The sequence below is a fragment of the Urocitellus parryii genome, chromosome 5 (genome assembly GCF_045843805.1).
Source record: "Urocitellus parryii isolate mUroPar1 chromosome 5, mUroPar1.hap1, whole genome shotgun sequence".
NCBI classification, from domain to species: Eukaryota; Metazoa; Chordata; class Mammalia; order Rodentia; family Sciuridae; genus Urocitellus; species Urocitellus parryii.
In genome coordinates, this window is record NC_135535.1 from 185,731,957 (window position 1) to 185,745,121 (window position 13,165).

General features: G+C 37.1%; 1 protein-coding gene across 6 annotated transcripts in view; it reads right to left on the bottom strand.

The window, feature by feature from the left end:
* Armh3 (armadillo like helical domain containing 3) overlaps positions 1 to 13,165 on the bottom strand; it is a 190,032-nt gene that overhangs the window by 77,014 nt on the left and 99,853 nt on the right. The gene's annotated exons all lie outside the window — the stretch shown is intronic.

Consider the following 13,165-nt stretch of genomic DNA (forward strand, 5'->3'; position numbering starts at 1 on the left):
TACTACCTATAAGTCCTTTGAAGAAGTTAACATTTAGAAGACAGAATAAATTGTTTGGTGCTGAATCTGAAAGGAGAAATAGAACCAATCAGTTTATGTTGTAAAGAGTTAGATTCTAAACTGGGGCTGTAGTCCAGTGGCAGAGCACTTGCCTCACACAAGTGAGGCACTAGGATCGATCCTCAGCACCACAAAAAAAATAAAAAGTCATCTCCACTACAAAAAAAAAGAGAGAGAGATTCTGTGTATCAGCAGTGAAACTCCCTATCATGTACAACCACAAGAATGAGATTCTAATTAGAATAAGTTATACTCCATGTATGTATGATATGTGAAAATACATTTTACTGTCATGTATATCTAAAACGAACAAATTAAAAAAAATAAAGAAGCAATAAAGTAGTGAATCAAATATCGGTGACAGGGCATTAAAGTCAGTATTTTCTACCTCCTCTGACAACCTGGATGGACATGTTTGAATGATACACCTTGAGCCATTTCACTATGGTCATATGAAAAGTTAATCCTAAGGAAGCAGTCTGAATTCAGGCACATTACTAATCACAAGAGAAGAAAGAGGACCACGCCTGGATGGTTAGTTTCCACATGTTACAGAAAGATTTCTTTCCAGGTGCAATTCCAGGTGCAATCCATAAGTCTATAAAGAAGGCAGACATCACTGATAGATCCCCTCTCTCTCAGACACACAAATGGACATTTGCTTATTCTTTAATAGTGAACATTTGCTTATATATTATGAGAAGTGTCTGAATGAGTTTAATCACTCTAAATTCTCAGGTTCATACTAGAAGGCTAAGGTATCAGATTTCTTTTCTGTAGGTCTTTGACCTTGAAGGCTCTGTGTGCTCTAGGCACTATTAACCTTCAAGGTCAAAGTCCAGTGGAAATGAAAGGTCTGATGGCCATTCTAGTATAAACCTGAGAATTTAAAGTGATTAAACTCATAGGGATATTTCTCATATTGTTCACAATAATCCAAAAAAACTTTTAAGTTGGCATTTGTTGAAGAAATGTCTGCTTGTGTCTGCTGAGTGGTAAAGCATGCCTGGGTTCAAAATTCCAAGTACCAAAATAAAACTTTAAAAAACAAAGCAAGCAAGAATAAAAACAAACAAGCAACAACAAAAGCCAGGCACCATGGTGTATGCCTATAATCCCAATGGATAGGGAGGCTGAGACAGGAGAATTGCAAGTTCAAAGCCAGCCTCAGCAACAGCAAGGCGCTAAGCAACTCAGAGACCCTGTCTCTAAACAAAATACAAAATAGGGCTAAATAAAATACAAAATAGGGCTAGGGATGTGGCTCAGTTGTCAAGTACCCCTGAGTTTAATCTGGTACCAAAAGAAAAAAAAAAGAAAAAATTGAAAACAAAAACAAGCAAGAAAGAATGGAATAAGACTGTGGACCTAAAAAGAGGGGAAAGGGACTGGGGTGTAGTTCAGTGGCAGATCATATTGCTTAGCATGCACAAGGCTCGGGGATTAATCTCAGCACCAGAAAAAAAAAAAAAATGTGGAGTAGAATTCATTCTCCTGACACATAGAGGCCATTTACTCTCACACCTGGGACTAAGAAACTTTAAGTTGGCATTGTTGAAGAAATGTCTGTTTGTGTCTGCTGAGTGGAAAAGCATGCCTGGGTTCAAAAGAACATTCTGGAATAAACTGACAATCATCATTTTGCTTCCACTGCTCTCAGCAATTTCATCTACAACTGTATGCTCAATAATATCCCTTTCAATTTATGTCAAAGCCTAGGACACTCAATTACTTGTAATCACCAGGAAGCAACTATTCTTTTTTTTTTTTTTTTGAGGTGGAGCGGGGGGTTGCAACTACTCTATTAAAGACACCAAAGCAATCCCCTCCCAATCACCTCCAAAAGGCTCAAGTAAATATTTGACATAATTCATAATAAGAAAATATCAGTGCAATTAATAAGCAAAAAGATTATCTGTATGCTAAAACAACAAAGTAGGTCATTAGATACATACAAGATCTCTCCCAACTGACTCACAATGACAATAAAATGTTCTTAACAAGGTTCCTCAAGTTGGCTGTTCACACTGACTTTATATAAAGAATAAGACCCCACACCTACAAGGCTTCAAGTGAGGCTATGACAGCATGTACCTGGAACCCACCGAACAGATCCTTCTATTTCACAGCGCAGTAGCTTGATTGAGGACAGAGGGCTGAGCTCAAGGTTGACTCCTTTTCCTCCCAGGAGCAATACTCCAGAAATAGCCCCTCACTTGAGCCAGTAAAAACAAACTACAATCAGCAGCCCCTACATTACTAGAAGAAAATGAGATGCAAAAGACAAAGCATGTAACAAGATTATCTTCCACAAACTAATACAGACTCTGACATAAAAAAAAAAAAGCACAGTTAAAAAGTCCTTCAATCATTCCACATCAAAGCAGTATGTCCTCTTTAAATGTTATGCCCCTCAAACAAATGTTCATCAATTAGCCCTACTTTTTGTACCTATACTTTTCCTTTGTTATAAAGTTTAACATAAGGGCATCAAAAGCCAATGAGCTGGTTGGGGTTGTGGCTCAGCGATGGAGCTTGCCCAGCATGTGCGAGGCTCTGGATTCGATCCTCAGCACCACATAAACAAACAAACAAATAAATTAATTAAAATAAAGGTATTATGTTCAACTACAACTAAAAATAAATAAATAAATATGCCAATGAGCTCTGACTGCTTATATCTAGGTACAGGAAAAGAAATAGCTGTGGGCTATTAGCTCACCAGCGAATAGTGCAAGATCTAAAATGCTGTGTTTACTACCTATATGTAAGAAAATCTCCCACAACAGAAATATATATATATATATACAATCTAAACACGGACTTTTACCCCATTATCAAATAGTCCTCAATATAGATATGAAAAAGTGGACAAAAGTAGAGTACTATTTCTGATAAGTACTCACTTTCTCGGAAAATATAAGGAATTTCCCATTTTAGTTTTTGGGTTTTTTTGCAAAGAAAGTGTATTGAGGGGCTGGGGCTGTAGCTCAGCAGCAGAGCACTTGGCTAGCATGTGTGAGGCACTGGGTTCGATCCTTAGCACCACATAAAAATAAATAAAGGAATTCTGTCCATCTACAACTACAAAACGATTTTTTAAAAAGTTTATTGTGCATCTATGTTATTTAGAGCTTCAAAGGAATAATGTTTCTATATGTCTCTGAAATTAAATTATTATAAATCTGGGTCAGGTATGGTATTATGTGCCTGTAATCCCAGCTACTGAGGCTGGAGACTGAGGCTGGAGACTGAGGCAAGAGGATCATTTGAGCTCAGGAACTGAAGGCCAGTATGGGCAACATGGGCAATAGACTGTTTAAAATCAATCAATTAATCTGAGTCCAATAAATCAAGGTGCATATAGTAAGCCCTAGAGCAACTATTAGGGAAATAACTTTTTAAAAATTAGTGGAAAAAACTTATTAAATAAAAACACTGCATTAGAAAATACTTAATGCAAAAGAAAGCAGTAGAGAAGGAACAGAGGAACAAAAAGGACACCAGATATATCAAAAAGGAAATAGCAGATGTAAATCCAAGTGTATCATTAATAACATTAAATTTGGATGGAATAAACAATCCAATCAAAAGTCAGAGATTGTCAGACTGGATTAAGAAAGAATTATCTAACTACATACCAAAAATACATTTTAGATTCAAAGATACAAATAGATTAAAAGTAAAAGTGTAGAAAATGTGGTATATATACATAATGGAGTTTTACTTAGTCATAAAAAAGAATGAAATTATGGCATTTGCTGGTAAATGGACAGAAATGGAGACAATCTTGCTAAGTGAAATAAGCCAGACTCAGAAAATCAAGGGTCAAATATTTTCTCTCATATGTGAAAGCTACAGCAAAATAAAGGAAAGAAGGTGGTGATGGGGGATCCGATATCATAAATATATAGGGAAAATCAGTGGAGTAGAAAGAGGAAAATGAGAGGGATGGGGGAAGAAAAGGAAAGGGGAAGAAATGTGAAAAGAATTTAAGAAAATCCTGTTATATGCATAAAGTACCAAGGGAATTTCACCTTTATGTATATGTAAAAAGTACCAATCAAATAAATAAAAGAGTGAAAGGAAGATCGGTAGACAAAGAATAAGGGGACAGAGGGGGAGAAGAAAATGAACCCGAATATTATGTATAATTGCAATGCTCTAATAAAAAAATTAAATAAAAGAATGAAAAAAATGACAGATTAACAAAGAAATGGAAGACCTGAACAACATTATAAAGCAATTAGACCTAACAGACTTTCACAGAACACTCCATCCACAATAGCAGAATATTCATTTTCCTCAAATGCATACGAATACTCTCTAAGATCATATGTGAGGCCATAAAACAAACCTCAATAAATTTACATCCCCCCCCCTTTTTTTTTTGTGTGTGTGTGTGTGTGTGTGGTACTAGGAATTGAACTAAAGGCCTTGAACATGCTAGGCAAGCACTCTACCACTGAGCTACATCACCAGCCCTACCTCAATAAATTTAAAACAACACAAACAATATAAAATATGTTCTCCAAATTTCTTTTTGTTGTTGATTTCTAAGTTCATTCCATTATGTTCAGAATTAATTAATTTTAATTAATTTTTTTAAAATAGAAGATTAAATTAAGGGGCTAGGGTTGTGGAATAATAAATTAGCTAGACCGGCAAAGAAAAGGAGAAGAAACTCTTAATTATTAGAATCAGAAATCAAAGAAAAAATACTATACTATAAATAAGCATAAAGTAATACTATAAATGACTGTGCCAATAAATTAAGACAATTTAGATGAAATGAAAAAATACTTAGGATGACACAAATACCAAAGATAACGCAAAAAAAAAAAAAAATAGACAATCTGAATAGAACTATAACATGTCTATGTCCATACCACCGTGAATGTGCCCGATCTCTTCTTCATAGAACTATAACAAAGAAATTGAACTAATAAAAGAAAAAAAAAGCCCAGGCACTAATAGATTCCACCATATATTTAAAGAACAATGAGTACAAATCCACAAATTATTTATGAGAAAAATCTCAACCAACAAGGAATAGAATGGAACATTCTCAATTTGATAAAACATCATCTACAAAATGAATGGCAACCCATGGAATGGAAGAAAATATCTGCAAGTCAACTAATAAAGGACTGATCTAGAGGGCTGGGGTTAGGTTCAGTGGTAGAGCACTCGCCTAGCATGTGCAAGGCCTGGGTTCGATCCTCAGCACCACATAAAAATAAATAAAATAAAGATGATATTATGTCCAACTAAAAAGTAAATATTTAAAAAAGACTGATCTAGAGTACATAAAGAAAACCTAAAATTATAATATGAAAAATAAACAAATCAATTAAAAAATTAGAAAAGGACTTGAATAGACATTTCTCCAAGAAAGATACACAAATAGCCAAGAAATATATTGAAAAAATGCTCAACATTTACTAAAGTCATAGAGAAATTAAAACCACAAAGAGAGAACACTTCACACTCACTAGGAAAACTAGTACCAAAAAAAAAAGGAAACAAGAGTTGGCAAGAATATGGAGAAATTGGAATGTAAAATGGTGTAGCCCTTTGACAAACAGCCTGGCTGGAGCCAGGCACAGTGACACATGCCTGTAATCCCAGCAACTCGGAGACTGAGGCAGGAAGATTGCAACTGGAGGCCAACTCAAAAACATATATAAACAAATAAAAAAGGATGGGGATGTTGCTGTGGTAAATTGCCCCTAGGTTCAATCCCCAGAATTGCCAGAAGAGGAGAGAGAGAGAGAGAGAGAGAGAGAGAGAGAGAGAGAGAGAGAGAGAAATGTCCTGACAGTTACTAAGAATGTTATACAGCTGGAGTTGTGGCCCAGTAGTAGAGCACTTGCCTAGCATGCATGAGGCACTGGGTTCGATTCTCAGCACCACATAAAAATAAATAAATAAAATAAAGATATTTTTCTTTTAAATTTTTTTTAGTTTTTTTTCAGCGGACACAACATCTTTGTTGGTATGTGGTGCTGAGGATGGAACCCTGGCCACACGCATGCCAGGCGGGCGTGCTACCGCTTGAGCCACATCCCCAGCCCCAAATAAAGGTATTGTGTCCATCTACAACTTAAAAAATATTTTTTAAATGTTATACAAAGAATTGTCAAATGATCTAACAATTTCATTTCTGTGTATAAATCCAAAAGAAATTAAAGCAAGGTCCTTAATACAACAACAGAGAAACAAAATGTATACATACGATGGAATATTATTCATCCATTAAAAGGAAAGTCTGATACATGCTACAGCATGGATGAAGTCTGAGGACATAATATTAAGAGAAATAAACTAGTCACAAAGGACAAATATTACATGATTGTTCTTATATTAAGTTCCTAGGGTAGTCAAATAGATACAAAAAATAGAATGATAGTTGCCAGGAGCTGGAGTGAAGAGGGAATAGGGAGTTAGAGTGTTATGTGAAGAAGAAAAAGCTTTGGAGACAGATGGTGGTGATGGTCACACAACAATGTGAATGTACTTAATACCACTGAACTGTACACTTAAAAATAGTTAAGATGGTAAAGGGAAGAGGTACGTAGAGTGTAAAAAAACTTCCAGGGAATTTCAGGATGAGTTCAAGATGGGTTTTATATGCTAAAGTCACCTAAAATCATAGCAGTCCCCAAATAAAAATCTTAGTATTTCATTACAAATATCTGTGTCTCCTAAACTAAGACTTCTTTATTTCATAGCAAATCACCAGGCCTAGCTATGAGCTAAAGCAAAACCTGAAGATGTAGCATAAGCCAAGCTAAAGCAAATCAGATGATTAATCACATGGGATTCAGCATTGGCTTTTTGTTTCTATCTGTAGTCTTAAGAGATTAGGGAAGAGCCATTATTAGGATAGTAAGTAATGCTCCCAGTCACTGAGCAAACAAGATTAGAGCAGCTTCATTTTGGTGCTTTATTGTAATCTACATAATGCTTTTCATTCTCTCTAATGGAAGATCAGCAGAATCTGATTAACAAAAAAGGGGGGGAAAAAAGGTCATTATTGATAAATTCTAACTAGAGTGACAATCTGAGCCTACCTACCACAATAGGGCAGACAACTAGAATAGGTTATGTTCACAAACTTGCCACTAGTTAAGAGTCATCAACTCAATGCCTTTGCTTCTATCCTTAATCACATTAATTTATATTTATTTCTCACTAGACTGAGTTGCATCCTTCTGTTGAACTGCCTGGTATCAAACTACTCTTCTTCTCAACTCACTGGTATTCATTTTGATAAGAAAACTGTGGCTATGAGGCAAATATTGTAGCCCAAAGAGGATCATGGGCAAGAAGAGCCAGGGAGATTTTAGTTGGCTGAGAACTCACATTCTCTTCCCAACTCTAACTTTACTGTCATCAACAGTGATTACTGTCTGAAGTCAAACCTTCTGTGACATTCAAAATTTTATACACAGCTTATTCCAAAAGGTGATTAAATGAATACCCTTATCTAGAGACAGCTAAAAGCTACTCTTATTTCTTAGTAGTATACAGTTAAAGTTTATTTATTTATTTATTGATGGTCAAGGAAAACAACTAAATAAGCACATAAGCAGCAGGAAGGGTGCTAAAACCACTTCATCATTTGAATAAAAAGATCATGCAGGGGCTGGGGCTATAGCTCAGTGGTAGAGCACTGCTTTGTATATATAAGGCACTGGATTCGATCCTCAGCACCACATAAAAATGAATAAATATATTGTGTCCCTCTAAAACTATATATATAATAAATAAAAATGCAGTGAACCAGGGAGACAGGAGGCAAACTCACTACATGCAATTAAGAAACTTATAATAAAGAAATGTACTAAATTCACATTCCATTCCATCCCCCAGGTTTGTAACTAACTACAACAATATCTAAAAAGTAATTCTGAAGCCAAGTGTGGTGGTGCATACCTATAATGCCAACAAGTTGGGAAGGTGAGGCAGGAATATCACAAGTTTGAGGCCATCCTCAGGGACTCAGCAATTTAGTGAGACTCTGTCTGAAAATTTAAAAAATAAATAAAAAGATTTGGGAATAAAGCGCCCTTGTATTCAATCCCCAGTACAAAGGTGGGGGCGGGTGGGGAGAAAGAAAGAAGGAAAAGAAGAAAATTACAAATCAAGAGAAACACCTATTTGCAGAGATTCAGCCACTCTTTCTGTGAGCAGAGAACAGATTTTGAAACTGATACTAATAAAATGCTCATTAAATGAAAAGCACTTAAATATTAACTTGGAGAGATATTCATTAAGAGCCTCAAATTACTTGTCTTGAAGTTGTTTGGTCAGACAAAGGTCAGATTTTAGTATAACATTCTTCCTTTCCTCTTTGTCTAATTAGATTAATAATCGACAAACATGGGCTGGGGTTGTGGTAGAGTGCTTGCCTCACATTTATGAGGCACTGGGTTTGATCCTCAGCCCCACATAAAAAATAAATATATAAAATAAAGGTATTGTGTCCATCTACAACTAAAAAATATTTAAAAAAAATAATCAACAAACGTCTTCCTAAAGTACAAGACCTCCTTGGAATAGCCTGCAGGAAATATTTAGTACAGAAGTCTCCAAGCAAAACTTTCCAAACATCTTCCTTCCAGCCCTGCACATGACCCCCTCAAAGTATTCTTCCTTGTGAATTGTTAGATATGTAGAGGAAGCTGAAGCTAAAATTCCAAAAGTGGAATTTTAAAGGTAAAAAGTAGGCCGTGCCCCATGACACATGCCTGTAATCCCAGCCATTTGGGAGGATAAGGCAGGAGGATCTCAAGTTCCAGGCCAGTCTCAAAAACTTAGGAACCTATTGGGGGTGGGGGGAACGGCATGGCAAGTGCCATAGCTTAAGGATAAAGAGAGTGTCCCTATGGCTAGGGTTATAGCTCAGTTGTAGAGCACTTGGCTAGCATGTATGAGACACTGAATTTGATCATCAGCACCACATATAAATAAACAAGTAAAAGGTCCAAAAAAATGAGAGCGTGTCTCCCTGGGTGCTCCCTAGTATCTTAAAAAAAAAAAAAAGGTAGAGCACTATATTTTATTTTATATCAAAGCAACAAAACAACTCTCTTATAGGGAGGGAAGAAAAAACACAGGGCCCTGTTTGTTGGTGACATCAGGTGTTCCAATAAAAATAGCAGTTTCTAAGCAGTTGCATTTTAAGAATCTCACTGAAGGATCAAACAGGAAGAGAGAAAAATTGTTTAAACGCAAATAACTGGCATGACTAAGCCAGAAAAACAAGTGAAAAGCAAAGAGACTGACATTTGAGCAATTTAAACCCTCCAAGCATGTGGAAGTACTTTTAATTTCCACTGCTACAATCTAAGTTCCAAAGAACAGCACAGTTTGCAGGCTTCCGGCTTCCCTTCACCTGCTGGGGACACTATGTGAAGATAGTTATTAGATGCACTACATTCTAGGCAATCCCAAAAACATAGTATGAAGCTGTCATCAACTGGCAAAACCGTCTGGGAGGCCACTCAGCTGTTAAATGTCTAAGTTTCAGATGCAATTCAATCCCTTCCCAAGGCTATCAATGAACATACTATAAGATACTCTGCCTAAGAAATTCTTTCCAATTGTGGGATTAAGACAAATAAACTTTATTGAAGAGCAGAAACAAACACACTATCACAATTTTCCTGTCAAACCTTTACATCCTTTATCTTTGATAACCAACTTAGTGACCAATAGTTAAATGTCCCACAGTATCCCTAGGAAACTTACAGGTCAGATTTTCTGACAGAGGCTCCTGTTTTCTCACTCACCCAAAGTTAATAGTGACATGGATATACAACATAAGCCCTTAGAGGATCTAGGCAAAGGAGTATAAGGCAGCCCTCATAACGTGGCTCACTGTATTGGAGACTGCTCAGGCATACTATTTGTTTTGCCCTCAGCTAAGAGAACTCCCTGAACTATTCTCAGGTCCACCTACAAGGAAAAGCACAACATCTTTTAAGGTTAATATCTTAACTTTTACAGAACAGAAAAATGAAAACGTACTTAGGAAACACTCTAAGGAATGCTTGAAATGCTAAACCTAAAAAACTCTGTAGGGTTGGGAATGTGCCTCAGTGATAAGAGTACTTGGCTAGCACGCTCAAGGCCCTGGCTTTAATTCCCGGCACTCCCAGTGGTAGAGTGCTCACCTAGCAGCACTGCAAAAACAACAACAAGCTGGAGATATAGCTCAGCTGGCAGAGTTCGTGCTTTGCATGCACAAGGCCCCAGATTCAATCCTCAGCACCAGAAAACACCAACAACATAACAAATACAGGACTATCATATGATCCCGCAATTCTTATTCTGGGTAGATGCCAAAAAGAAGCAAAAGTGGCATTATGTGCAACAAAGAAAAGGTAGAGCTGGGCACAGTGGCACCCACCTGTAATCCCAAGCATTTGGGAAGCTGAGGCAGGAGGATCTTAAGTTCCAGGACAGCCTCAGCAATTTAGCAAGACCTTGTCTCAAAATAAAAAGCAGAAAAAGACTAGGGTTGTAGTTCGGTGGTAGAGCAACCCTGGGTTCAATTCAAAGTATCCACTCACCCACTCCTCTAAAGAAAAGGAAAACGAAAAAGACAATGAAAGGGGAACTACAACTAAAGTGTCCACCAATAAATACACTGATAAACAAAATGTGGCACATATACAAAATGGGAAATTATGTGGCCTTAAAAGGAAGGAATTCTGACACATGCTACAAGACAGATGAAACCTGAAGACACTGTGCTAAGTAAAATGACCAAAATTTTGTAGTTTCCTAAGAGGTTTTGTTTTGTTTTGTTTATTGTAGTGGGGACTAAACCCAGAGGTGCTCTCCACTGGGTTACATCCCCGGCCCTTTTTACTTTATTTTGAGACAGGGTCTCATTAAGTTGCCCAGGCTGCCCTCAAACATATGATCTTTCTGCCTTGGTCTCCTAAATTGCTGGGCATGTGCCCCTGCACCTAGCAATAAGAGCTTTAATATATATAATTTTTACCATCCCTATCCTGTGAAATAGGTTTTTTTTTTTAAAGAGAGAGAGAGAGAGAATTTTTTAATATTTTATTTTTTAGTTATTGACGGACACAACATCTTTGTATGTGGTACTGAGGATCGAACCTGGGCCGCACGCATGCCAGGCGAGCGAGCTACCGCTGAGCCACATCCCCAGCCCTCCTATGAAATAGTTCATATCATCATCACTCCTGTTTTACAGATGATAGAAAGAGGTCCAGAATGGCTGGGGATACAGCTCAGTTGGTAGAGTGCTTGCCTCGCATACACAAGGCCCTGGGTTCAATCCCAGTACCACAAAAAAAAGAAAAAAAAAGAGGTCCAGAAAAACTAAAACTAAGTAATTTGTTCAAAGTCATATAGTGAATGGTAAAGACAAAAATTAAAACTCTAGTTTTTCTAATTCAAATTTCCATGCTTCTTTCATGATGTGTTCTCTATTTACCTCCATAGTAGCTTTTGCTGTAACTCTAAAAGAAAGAGGTATTATGGTATGGAAGAAAGAGCTCTAGGCTTAGAGTTGGATGGCCTACTATTATCTGTTTTACCACAATTCAAGATCTATAGGCTCAGTTTCCTCAGTGGGAAAAAGTATATTTTAAGAAACATATGACAAGGGCTGGAGTTGTGGCTCAGTGGTAGAGTGCTCACCTAGCATGCCCGAGGCACTGGGTTAGATCCTCAGCACCACATAAATGTAAAATAAAGATATAGTGTCCACCTAAAACTTACAAAAAAATATTAAAAAAAGAAACACATGACATAATCCATAGAGTTTGAAGATTAAAAAGATAGTATATGAAAGGGCAGCACAAAGTCTGGCAATGATAAAAACAGATGTTAGAAAGAAAAAAAGGTAAACTTCTGTGCTTAGTATTTTCCATGATCTAGACTCAGTGTGATAAATTCAAATACATCTTTCCAGTAATCTCTTGAGAAAAGTGATAGGTCTTTTTTTTTTTTTTTTTTTGCTACTTTAGGCATACATTCTAATTCATTAGCAACAATGAAAATGATGTGATTATTCTCTGCAGCAAGCTCATCAGAGAAGTTTGAGGAATGAAAATAAAAGTAGAGGCCTGACAGAGTGATGCAAAGCAAAGGAAGAGGTCATGGTTAGGGCGTTTTTTTCCAAGGTTTAGCCCAATTTTATCTCCATTATTCAGAAAAAGAAGAGGTCAGCCAGGTGTGGTGATGCACACCTATAATCCCAGCTACTCAAGAGGCTGAGGCAGGAGGATCACAAGTTCAAGACTAGCCTCAGAAACTCAGTGAGACCCTATCTCAAAATAAAAAATAAAAACGTCTGGAGATGTACTTTGGTGGGAAAGCACCCTGGGTTCAATACCCAGTATCCCACCCCACCCTCAACAACAACAACAACAAAAAAGGAAAGAAAAAAGGAGAGACCCGGAGCTTTAACCATCAAGCTGTTTGATGGGTCGGTGGAGAGAATAAGGACGGCAGCCAACCCAGAAACCACTGAAAGGAAAGCTAGAGATAAAGCAAGCATAGAGGAATGTGATCAAGGAAATAGGCCCCAAATGAAAAGAAGCTGCCAGGAAAGCCTATGTAAATACACAACATAAATTATACCCATATGCACTTCATTCTCTAGCACAGAACTTTGTGCTTCCTTCAAACACCCACATTTGTCATACTGCCCTTGGGGTCACAAAGAAATATTTGGAAGAAGACAGTTTATAGTTCCTGATTCTTACTGAAATTCACATTTATCATAAGACTTCACCACAGTGTCTAGATTATTTGCTAGATATAGATATGCATTTATTTGTGAGATTTATAAAATTGTGTTTGCTGCAAAATGTCTCTGGGGACAGGTAAGGAGTCCAACCTTCATTGCAATCTTGTTAGCACATCTCACCCCCTGCTCCCTCAGCCCAGCCCTCCTCACACACAAATTTTACACTTCTTCTTTTATTCTCAGAAGTGCCAAGCACTGTAGTAAATAACTGCAGGGACAGGACATTTTACCTTAAAAAAAAAAAAAAAAAAAGAGGGAGAGAAAAAGGAAAAATATACAGAAACAAACATCACACCCCAGCTC